The sequence below is a fragment of the Lissotriton helveticus genome, chromosome 9, assembly GCF_964261635.1.
Source record: "Lissotriton helveticus chromosome 9, aLisHel1.1, whole genome shotgun sequence".
Classification (NCBI taxonomy): domain Eukaryota; kingdom Metazoa; phylum Chordata; class Amphibia; order Caudata; family Salamandridae; genus Lissotriton; species Lissotriton helveticus.
In genome coordinates this window covers 646,118,128-646,130,495 of record NC_136070.1, presented here as the reverse complement: position 1 = coordinate 646,130,495, position 12,368 = coordinate 646,118,128, and positions in this window count along the sequence as shown.

Genomic DNA, 12,368 nt, shown 5'->3' with positions numbered 1-12,368 from the left:
CCCGCCAGCTCCGCTCCGCCGACCTCGCCCTCGCCACAGTCCCCTGCATCCAAAGAGCGACCTCCGGTGAGTAGATCATTCTCCCACCTCGCCCCCAAAACACGGAACACCCTCCCCTTCCACCTACGGCAGACCCAAGACCTGCTGACCTTCAGAAAACTCCTCAAGATCTAGCTTTTTGAGCAGTAGCAGCATTCCCCACACCCCAGCGCCTTGAGACCCTCACAGGTAAGTAGTGCGCTTTACAAATTATGATTGATTGATTGATTGATCTACACTCTTTATGAGCTGTGCTTATCGTTTATGACCAACACAGAAAGCCATCTGTAGGAGCGAGAGTTTCCTCTATTGTAAATTTTTAGCATCGATTTGGGGACTTGTCATCGACAGTTTATAGCTGCTCAAGTCCTCAATCACTAGATTTTTGTGCAATAGACGGTTCCCTAATGAAGGCAGTAATGCCGAAACGTGCGTAGTTTTCATCTACCGCATGCCTCCATCAAGTTCTTCTCTACTGCTTGCCTTTATTATATGTCAAGTAATTGGAAATGAGTATTGTTTGTATTAATTTGATAATATATTTTCCTTATTTTATGCTTATATTTAATCTATCTATCCACTGGTGTTGTTGTTAATTTTTGCTAATATATATTTTTTGTAAACAAAATGTATTCAAATGAACTGAAAAGAAATAAAAAAAACAAATGTATATATTTCTTTAATATTAGGTGTCTATTTATTGTATGATATGTAATGTGGTTACTATTAATTTGTACCTAGAGTATTTTCATGTGATTATTTAGAAGCTTGCTATTGGTTTCTTTACTTACCTAATTTCACCCATTAGTGGCAGGATTTTCCTGTTGCAGAGGATATGTTTCAACAGCACCAACATTACCCTAGTGTGGATTCTGCTAATGGTAATTTTTACCTGAAGGGCGCCTGGCACTATAACCTATAGCGTCCTCTCTACCCTCCACCTATTGCGCTGTGACCGTCCTGAGCCCCTCAGAAGCGGTCGCACCCCACGCTGCTCCCTGATTTTCCACTTGGTATCGTAGCGCTTACTGCCAGACTGCTAATCTCCAACTATTGCGCATTTGTTGGCACTGTTTGTTTAAAGTGTATATTACCGATCTGCTGTTATCGTAGCGCTATACTGCCTGACCGTTGTTTGATAATTTTTGCCCCACTGTGTATTGCTAGTTTTGCCTGCTCTGATTATTGTGCCGGTGCCACTGCCCATTCATAGCGTTTTTGCTGAGTTGTGCCCCAATCTCGTCCTGTTTAGCCTCTGGCCTGCTGCCATTTTAGTTGTTTGTTGTTGTGCCTCGTAGCCAGCCTCTCCACCCCGCTCCCGCCTCCCAGCTGCTCCTCCCTCGCTCCGCCCCCCTTCACTATCCACTTATGACTGATGCACTTTCGCGCAGCGGAAGCGCCCCATGCGCGCCGAAGGTGCGCCAAAGGTAAGCCCGTCTACGCCCGTCCGCGCCTGGACCGCGCCCAACGCCAAACCTCCTGGCCCCCGCAAAACCCACTCCACCCGCGTAACGTATGATGCCGCAACCCTCTCAGCCCTTAACCCCGGCCGACCAACAAACTGCCACCAAGCCGCCCCAGGACACACCCATGGACCCTTCACCTGCCACTCCTGCAAGTTCGACTGCATCAAGACCCACACCAAATCCACAAACTCCAAACAGAGCTCCGACACTAACCACCTGAAGTGCATCCTGCTCAACACCCGCTCGGTCCACAGACATGCCAATGCCCTCTGGAACCTACTCGACACCACATCGCCGGACGTCGCCTTTCTTACAGAAACCTGGATGAACACCTCATCAGCACCCAACATCGACATAGCCATCCCGGACGGCTACAAGATCATCCGAAAGGACCGCATCAGCCATACAGGAGGAGGCATCGCCATCGTCCATAAGAACACCATCCGCATCACGACCAGCTCCGACGATAACCTCGCAGCCGCCGAACACCTTCACTTCCAGATCCACACCGACCCCAAGACCACACTCAGAGGCACCCTCATCTACAGGCCACCAGGACCCCGCACACAATTCAGCGAAGACATCACTGACTTCATCAGCCCACACGCCCTCCCCTCCGAGGAATACATTCTACTGGGAGACCTCAACTTCCACCTGGAAAAGAACAAGGACAGCAACACCACCACCCTTCTTGACAACCTCGCCAATCTCGGACTCAAACAACTTGTTAACACCCCCACCCACTATGCCGGGCACACGCTAGACCCAATCTTCACCTCCAGCAAGCACATCTCCTTCAATCACACCACAGCTCTCCGTTGGACAGACCACAGCTGCGTTCACTTCAACTACAATAAGACTACGACCCACAACCACCCACAACCAATTACCCGCTGAAACTGTAACAAAATTACCACCGACCAACTCTTCACATCGCTTCACCAAAACCCTCCTGCAAAATCATCGGACCCAAACCTTGCAGCCACCAACCTCACACAATGGATCACCCACATTGCTGACGAACTAGCACCCTTGAAAAAACATCAAATCAAGCAAGATAGCAAAAAAGCCCCCTGGTTCAACGATGACCTTAAGAAATCCAAGAAGTTCTGTCGCTCCCTCGAGAAAGCCTGGAGAAAAAACCCAACCACTGACAACCTGGCCACCTTCAAGAACGCCATCCGCAAACACCACCAGCTGATCCGATCCACCAAGAAATCAGCATTCAAGGATCGACTCGACAACAACGCCCACAACAGCAAGGAACTATTCAACATCGTCAAAGAATTCACCAACCCCACCGCCGGCACCAACGACATCACTCCCTCCCAAGACCTCTGCGACTCCCTAGCCTCATTCTTCCACAACAAAATCGCTGACATACATAACAGCTTTGAAAACCAGTCCGGAGACCAGTCCACCCCACCCACCTCCGAACTAAAACCCCCCTCCAACAACCTTTGCGCCTGGAACCCAATCACCACTGAAGACACCATCCGCCTGATGAACTCCACCCACTCAGGATTGCCAACCGACCCATGTCCCCACCACATTTTCAACAAAGCAGACTCCATTATCGCACCCCACCTCCGAGACTTCATCAACTGCTCCCTCAACTCCGCTACCTTCCCGGATAGCTGGAAACATGCCGAACTCAGCGCCCTTCTGAAGAAACCCACAGCAGACCCCACTGAACTTAAGAACTACCGCCCCATCTCGCTCCTCCCATTCCCTGCCAAAGTCATTGAAAAAGCCGTCAACAGTGCTCGCCGCCTTCCTCGAATCCAACAAATCCCTCGACCCTTCACAGTCCGGCTTCAGAGCCAAACACAGCACCGAGACCGCCCTCATCGCAGCAACAGACGACATTCGAACACTACTGGACAACGGAGAAACAGCTGCCCTCATCCTACTTGACCTCTCCGCAGCCTTCGATACAGTCTGTCATAGCACCCTTATACAACGCCTCAGCAACATCGGAATACAAGGAAAAGCATTGGACTGGATCATCTCGTTCCTCGCCGGAAGAACCCAGAGAGTCCGCCTCCCCCCTTTTATGTCAGAGGCCACAGAAGTCATCTGCAGCGTACCACAAGGATCATCACTCAGTCCCACCCTCTTCAACGTATACATGAGTCCCCTCGCATCCATCGCGCGCAAACACAACCTCAACATCATCTCCTACGCAGACGACACCCAGCTGATCCTCTCCCTCACCAAAGACCCAAAGACCCAAACACCGCCAAAACCAACCTACACGAAGGGATGAAAGAAGTAGCCGAGTGGATGAAGAACAGCCGTTTAAAACTGAACTCGGACAAAACGGAAGTCCTCATCTTAGGTTCATCCCCCTCCGCCTGGGACGACTCATGGTGGCCACCGGCTCTGGGAAACGCACCCATACCTACGGACCACGCACGTAACCCGGGCTTCATCCTGGACTCCTCCCTCTAGAGGACCAGACAAGTCAACGCCGTCTCATCATCATGCTTCAACATTCTACGTATGCTCAAAAAAATCTTTCGTTGGATCCCCACCGAAACAAGAAGACGGTCACCCACGCACTGGTCACAAGCCGACTGGACTACGGAAACACCCTTTACGCCGGAACCACAGCCAAACTACAGAAAAAACTCCAACGCATCCAAAACGCCTCAGCCAGACTCATACTAGACATCCCCCGCCAAGCTCACATTTCCGGTCACCTGAAAGACCTCCACTGGCTCCCCGTCAATAAGAGAATAACGTTCCGTCTCCTCACCCACGCACACAAAGCCCTCTACGACCTTGGACCCGAATGCCTCAACACGCGCCTGTCCTTTTACACCCCCACCCGACACCTACGATCGTCCAATCAAGCCCTCACCGCAATTCCACGCATCCATAGATCCACCATGGGTGGAAGATCCTTCTCCTACTTAGCGGCCAAAACCTGGAATTCTCTCCCCTCCCACCTCCGCCTCACACAGAACCACCTCTCCTTCAGAAAACAACTAAAAACTTGGATATTCGATAAATAAAATACCCCCCTCCCTGAAGCGCCTCGAGACCCTCTGGGTGAGTAGTGCGCTATACAAATGTTAAACTTGAACTTGGGTAGTCACTCAGCAATGACTATGCTACACACTGAGGTTAGTATTACATGTCTTTATTCTTCTGCGTGTAACTGCGAACTCAACATTCGAAATCAGCCTCATTACATTCCGCTCACTCAACAGTCTAAATCAGCCTTTATTGCATTCCACTCTAACACTTACGTCACATTCCTACGGAGTCTACCAGGAGCATAAGGGTTCCGTCAATGATAATTCATAAGACACTATCAGGCACATGCATCAATCAAAATCGTGTCGCAACGGGGCTGATTCACAGAATCGGCCCCTTTGCAACCGGTATTTTGGCATTTGGGATGCATCAACCCAAATGCAAATTCGCAAAATAGGTAATTTGCGATAACCTAAATTGTGAATGTATTTAGGGAATCGCAAATTGCGATTCCCTATTTGGGATGCAACAAGCCTTTCCTAAATGCGACTTCGCATTTAGGAAACGCTAATTACCATCAACTGCAAGTTGATGGTAATTTGCATAAACTTTAAAAAATGCACAAAAGTGCATTTTTCAAAGTGCCATGTGGCGCACACACATGCCCCAGGATTCAGTAGAACGACGGGAAGGCTTCCAACCTGAATGGACACCTTATCAAGGGGAACTTAATACAATAAGAAATACTGACAATGATGAACTTAGAACTTGGAGATTAAAATCGTTATAAGAATTGTTTTTGTGGAAGTTCAAGTGCTAACTTTAGAAGATGAAAAAAGAATAGCAAATTCAAGAGACTATAAAAGCCCTGTAGAAGCGCAGTGGAGGGGGGCGTGGCTTAGGGCGTCAAAATGGCAGTTGATTTCTAAGAGTGCTCCGGACCCCCCATCCGTCATCCGCCCTACATCTGCCCGCAGCAGCTTCCATCGGCAGACGTACCTGCTACTCCCGACCTCTCCTGGCCGCTGGGCACCCCCTGGTGTGGTTTGGAGTCCCTCGGGGGCCTGCTGGTGCCTCCACCGACCTGATTCCTCCCGGCCGCGAGGCCGGCAAGATGGCGGCCCCATGCTAGCCACCGAGGCGGCCTGGCTCTCTGAACTCCGGCGGGACTTCCCTGGCGGCCCTGTGGACTCTCTGGCCCCGCCGGGTGGGGCACATCACCTCCGCCTCCACCAGCCATGAAATCCTGCCCGGGGCCGCAGCGCCTTCCTTCCTGGTCAGGGGGCGCGGCGCGGGCCCCGGGGATGGGCAGCACACATAGGCCCTGCGGGGATCTGCCAGGGCGGCCGGGTCTGCGGGTGACCCCCGATGCGATTGGCCCCTTGGCCCCCTGCCGCGGACCCGTCCAGTCCTGTCCTTGCGGCAGCTGGTGGTTGGGGCTGCGTCGGGCCTGGCGCTGGAGAGGAGGGGCCCGCTGGTGACTCGGGGCCCTCCCTGCCCTACCAGGAGCCGGACGAGAGGCCTGTGAGGCCCGGAGGCCCTGCGCATATCTCTGGCGGTGGGGGCCCCCCTGGACCATCTTCCACGTCACGCCGACGCCCTCCTGCAGGCCGGTGGGGCTGCGCGGATCGCCGCGGGGCCGGGGCTGCACCCTGAGGACACTCTACCGGGCCCCCGCCCTGGGTGGGAGCTCCCGGCGAGGGCGGTCCCTGGCCTCCTCGTTGTCCGGCTTTCCACCCTCGCCTAGTGACCGGCTGCTGCCAGGGGCCGAGGCGGCAAAGAGGGTGCCCCTGCGGTCTTGAGCCTCCCACCGTGAACAGGGCGCTGAAGACGGGAGGCTTGGGGGCCCGAACTGACTGCTTCTATCGGTGGCCCCCCTCCTGGGGATGCCCTGCCTGAACACTGGACATCCCGTGTGATTCCAGAAGACTTGCCCGGACGACTTCTGCGAGGGACGGCATTTCGGGGGGCCCCTGCCGAGGACCTGGAGTGGCTGAGGCTGAGGTGAGGAGGGGGTAGGGAGGGGGTTGGTGCCCCCTGAGGCTCTCGCCCGCGTTCTACTGGCCCGGGCTGGGAGACCGGGCACCCCTGCACCCCCCACGCAGCAATAGACCCCTCGTCTGTCCACAGGTAGGACCCCCGTCCCCTAGAGGACTGGACCAGAACCCCCCTGCCTCATCACCCCCGGAGGCACCGCCCTGCCGCCCCCGGTGCACGGGCTGCCGTCTGCATCCCGAGCCGGCGCCACGGAGCCCGCGCAGTAGCCTGTCCACTGCCTGCCACGGGATTAGGAGCCCAGAAACGTATCTCCGACCACTGCACCCGCCCAGGCGCCATCGCTGTTCTTCATCCGGGGCTCGGGTGGTGTGGCGACCGGTGAGGGACACCGGGGGCCGCGCTGCCGGAACTCTGATCTGCCCTGCTGCACCTTAGCTGGGCCCGCTGCCGTTTGGCGCACCACCTGGGACGCCCGCCTGGGTGTCCTCCTCTGCCCTCGCTCCCTGCACCAGGACTACTGCGGCTACCCTTTCATCTTACCCCCCGTGATCCAGCGCCTTGTGCCTCTCCGCCCATGCTGAGGGCAGTCTCGGAGGTCTACGACTGGCAGGCGGTCCCGCCTGCGCTGCCGTGGGCTCCGGATACCCGGGTCCACTGCAGGATCGGGCGGCTTGACCCGTCGGCCTGAGCACCTGCAGCTGCGATACACCTTACAGACCCTTGAACGCCCGGAGCAGCCATGGTCAGGGGAAAGACCACGCAGACCCCGGTCCCCTCGTCCCAGCTGCGTATGGACCAATTTGCCAAGGCGGACCATACCTCCAGTGCCGGGCTTCCGCCTCCCCCTGGGGCGGAGGGGGGGAACTTGTCTAAAATCCTCCAGGCGATCAGCGCCTCCCAGGCATCAGTCGAGACTAAAATCGGGGAAGTACGAGTGGATGTGGCTCTCATTCGACATGACCTTAGAAACGCCACGGCGCGTATTACCGAAGTCGAGTCCCGTATCTCCACGGCGGAGGATGACCTGACCTCCCTCAAGACTCAAGTGGCCCGTCTTCAGACTCTGACGTCGGATCTCCATCACAGGGCGGAAGATACCGAAAACCGGGCCCGCAGGAACAACCTACGCCTCCTGGGCTTTCCGGAGTGGGTGGAGATGGGCCCCGTGGCCGACTTCCTGGAAACCTGGATCCGCTCCTGGATGCCTGCGGATAAACTCTCCCCCTGGTTCGCCATAGAGCGAGCCCATCGTTCCTTGGCACCCAAACCACCATCTGGAGGCCATGCCCGACCCTTCATCCTCCGCATCTTCAACTTCCGCGACCGCGACGCCATCCTGGGTGCGGCCAGAGACTTGGGCCACCTGCTCTTCCAGAACTCTAAAATAATGATATTCCCGGATTACTCCAGGGAGGTCCAGTCTCAAAGGAGGACCTATGACGACGTGAAGCTAAAGCTCAGGGCGCTGGGTCTGCGGTATGGCCTCCTGTTCCCAGCCCGCCTCAAGGTCCTATTCCAGGACAAGTCCTTTTTCTTCGACACCCCACAGGCCACCTGGACCTGGCTCACGAAGGAGCGTCCCCTTCTGCCTGGACGGGTGCCGTCCCCCGCCCGAGGGCCCAATAGCCGCCTGGCCCACGAGAGACCCAAGTCACGGCGACGTCGGATCGGCTCCCGCAGGCGAGGTCGCCAGCGTCGAGATGCCTCTTGCTCACCAGGGGGGGAGGCACGGTGGTCGCCCCCGCCCCCGGACCAGGGGGTCCCCTAAACGGCTGTATCTCCATCCCTGGCTATCATCGACAGGCCCTTGGACTCGGGCACGAGCCTGCGCAAGTCCAGATCAGACTCAGATTTGTCCGGCAGTCCGGTGATCCGGGACTCCCCACAAGATGCAGTGGCCTGAGCTGAGCCGCAGGATGTCTGCTGATGGCGAACACCCCGATCATCCGGGCTGCCCTTGAATGGCCTCCTGGGCCTTATCCGACGCCCGGAGGGCGAACTGCCTGGAGGGGCTCCTTCCGGGAACTGGAATTCAGACTGCTTATGCCTTCCTTCCCTTCTATGATCTACTCTTATCCATCTCTTTCTTCTGATACTACATCCTTCTGTCCCTTGTGAACCTGCTGCAACTCTCTGCAATGTTTTCTTTTTCTTTCTTTTCTTTCTGAAGCTTTACTATTTATGGCTGTTGGCATTAATCCGGCAATACGGAGGGGGGTCCTCCTTTGTTCGACTCTAGACTAGTGCTACTGCTCCCAACTAACCGTTTAAGTTTAGTGTCTTTTCCCTAGCGGGGGGTTTCATTCTTGGGTGTTTATACTTTAGGGCGACAGATGCTTCCTGTTTTGAAGTGTAGGGTGAAGGGAGTTGAGGGGTACCGGGGTGGGGGGGGGCCTTGTCTCCCACGTGTTTACTGTTCTTAGCCGCCTACGGGCCGCTTTCAGGTTTAGCATTGTTCGGCCGCTCCTCGGCCTCAGTTGTTGCTGCTTGCGGGCAGCTGGTTGCAGCTCCTCCTACTGCTGTCCTGTGGTGGGTACATCCTTGTCCGACACACACCTCCTGTTCTCTGCTGTTTTTGCTACTTTGGGTCCCCGCGGGCTACTGCGGGAGCGAGCCGCGGGCGGCTGCTCCCCCGCCCCCCACTTGGACCCCGGGCATCTCTGCCCCACTGGTCCGTCTCAACCACTTCCTTTTGATCTGGAGCGGTGTGGTAGGTCCCTCCCCCTGGGAACTGCCCCTCGTTGCTTCCATGGTCTCCCATGTCCCCCCATCCCCCAATGGCATACGCTTTGATTAGACCCCTCCATGTTCTCTCCTGGAACGTCAATGGTCTCCTTGACCACATCAAGCTCGCCGCGGTACTTCGAGCGGCACATCGCCACTTGGCGGACGTGCTCCTTCTCCAGGAGACCCACCTTCTAGGAACACAATGCCATTTCCTGGGCAGGTACGGGTTTGCGATGGTCTGGCACTCTGGGTTCCAGCGCGGGTCCCGAGGGGTGGCGGTTCTGCTTCGGAAGGGTCTCCCCTTCACCCTTGTTCAAGCCCACACTGACCCGCAGGTACGATATGTGGCGATCTCGGGTGTGGTGGAGGGTTGTCCCCTGAACATCCCGAACTTATACGTCCCGCCCGCTCTCCTGTCCCCGACACTTCGATGCCTCACACAGATTGTCTCCGCCTTCCAATGGGCCTCACAATCGTTGGCGGCGACTTCAACGCAGTGATGCACCCGGGGCACGACACGACCGGTCCCCCTTCAGCGACCCGCACTTCCTCTGCGATGGCCCTATCGAGCTGGGCCTCGGCCTTGGGGCTTTGTGATATTTGGGGGGTCTGGAACCCTCGCAAGGCACAATACACTCATACCTCGGCCTCCCATCGTACGCACTCCTGCATCGATCTCCTTCTGCTCCCGGCCACGGACTGCCATTTGGTCTCCGGAGCGACTATCTTACCGAGGGGACTGTCCGACCACTCCCTCATCTCCCTCCGTGTTGGCTCCACTCCGGCGGGACCGCATGCAGTATGGCGCCTCAATGCATGGTTCCTACAGGACCAGGCGCTGGTGGACGAGCTAGGGCAGGAACTGACCCACTACTTCACTGCCAACGAGGGTTCGGTTCCATCGCCGGGGACCCTCTGGGAGGCCGATAAGGCGGTGATTCGTGGGGTGGCGAGGGGGCTTGTCCACGCCAAACGTGCGGACCGGCTGGCCCGGCTTGCAGAGTTGGAGTCCCAAGCTGCCCGGCTAGAGTCCGCACAAACCGCAGTCGGTTGTGAGGACCCCACCCGGCAGTTGGCGATGGTCCGGGAAGAGCTCCGCCAGGTCTCACTTGACTCGGCACAGCAGTTGTGGCGGTCGTCTGTAGCGCGGATCTATGGCTAGGTTGACAAGAACGGTAAACTTCTCCATAACTTGGTCTCCTACCCTAGGATCTACCGCGTCATTCCGGAGGTCCGCGCAACGGATGGCACCCTCCAGGTGACCTCCGAGGCCTTAGCTGGAACCTCCGCCGACTTCTACACTTGCCTCTATGCGGCGCGCGCGCCCGACGCGCTTCTGACTACCCTCCTGGGCAGGGCCGGCGCTTGTCTGCCCTCCCTGGCCCTGGAGGATGCAGAGGCTCTGGAAAAGCCCTTCACACAGGACGAAGTCCTGGAGGCCATCCCTCTTCTGAACCGTGGCAAGACACCCAGACCGGACGGGTTCCTGCAGGAGTTCTATGCGGCCTTCCGGGACACTCTGGCCCCCCAGCTGCTGAATCTTTTCCACCACGTGATAGAGAAGGGCTCCTTCCCCCCCGAATCGGACTTGGTCACGATTGTGGTCATCCCCAAGACCCATCCGCCCTCTGTGAACTGTGCGGACTTCCGCCCTATCTCCCTCATTAACACCGAGATCAAGCTCTTCGCTACGATGCTGGCCCAGAGGCTTAAACCCTTTTTACAAGACCTGGTCCTCCCGGACCAGTGTGGTTTTATGCCGGCCAGAGGTACCCGCAACTGTATCCGACGCCTCCTTCTGGCCCTGGCCCATCACTCCCGCTTATCCCCATATCTGGCCCTCCTCTTTCTCGACTTTGGGAAAGCCTTCGATACGGTGGGCTGGACGTATCTGCAAGATGTGTTGGAGGAGATGGGCTTTGGCCCACGCTTCCGCCGGTATGTTGGGGTTCTATACGCGAGCCCCAGGGCCCGGGTGTTGATCAATGGGTCGCTTTCGGAGGCCTTCCCGATATGCAGAGGCACGCGCCAGGGGTGTCCCCTATCTCCACTCCTGTTCGCGTTAGCGTTGGAGCCCCTGGCGACGCTCATCCGGCATGACAACCTCGTTCAGGGGTGGACCTGGAATGAGAGTCACATTGACAAGATAGCCCTCTACGCCGCCGACGTGCTCCTGTATTTGGCGGACCCGGCGACCTCGGGCCCTAAATGTCTGCAAATCCTTCTTGACTTCGAGAAAGTCTCTGGCCTCCGACTAAACGCGGCCAAGTCCACCCTGGTCCCGCTGCACCCCTCCCGGGAATGCTTTGACTGGCAGTCGTCCATTCCCCTCAGACGCCACTCGGTTAAATACCTGGGGATATGGGTGTCTCTGCTGCTGGAATTGGAATGGGCTCTGAACATCACGCCCCTGGTAACCCGAATGCGGTCGGACCTGAAGAAGTGGCAATCCCTCCCCCTCAACCCTCTGGGGGGGAGTGCACTGTTTAAAATGATGCTCCTCCCCCGCTTCCTCTACACTCTACAAAATATTTCCATCCCCCTCTCCCGTGCTTGGTTCCGGGAGCTCGACGGGACCCTATCCAGGTTCCTCTGGGGTGGTGGAAGACCGCGGATTTCCCTCGCACACAGCCGCATCCCCCCCTTTGATGGTGGCCTAGGGGTGACCCACCTCTACCTCTACTACCTCGCCACCAAACTGATCGTTATCCACGACTGGTATGCGGGCGGCTGGTCCGACCCAGCGTACCGGGTGGAACTGGAAGAGACGGACTTCTCACAGCTTCAGGCGCTCCTCTATGGCTGCCCAATCCCGCAAACCATGGCCCGAATTACAAAAACGGTCTTGCTGGCCTGGCGTGCCTCCCTACAACACACAGGATGGGACCGCAAACGTAATCCGACAGACGCCACTCTGGCATGGAAATTGGCTCCGGGAGGTTGCGTCCCTGGGCGGATTCCAGCGTTGGGACCTTATCGGGGTGTCGGTGCTTGGGGATGTTTGGGTGGGAGACCGCATTCGAGCCTTTGCTGACCTACAACAGCGCCACGCCCTTCCCCATGTCCAACACTTCAGGTATTTACAGCTGCGCCACGCCATTCATGCACACCTCCCCGCGCCCACCACCCTTCCAGAGTTTAGCCCACTAGAAG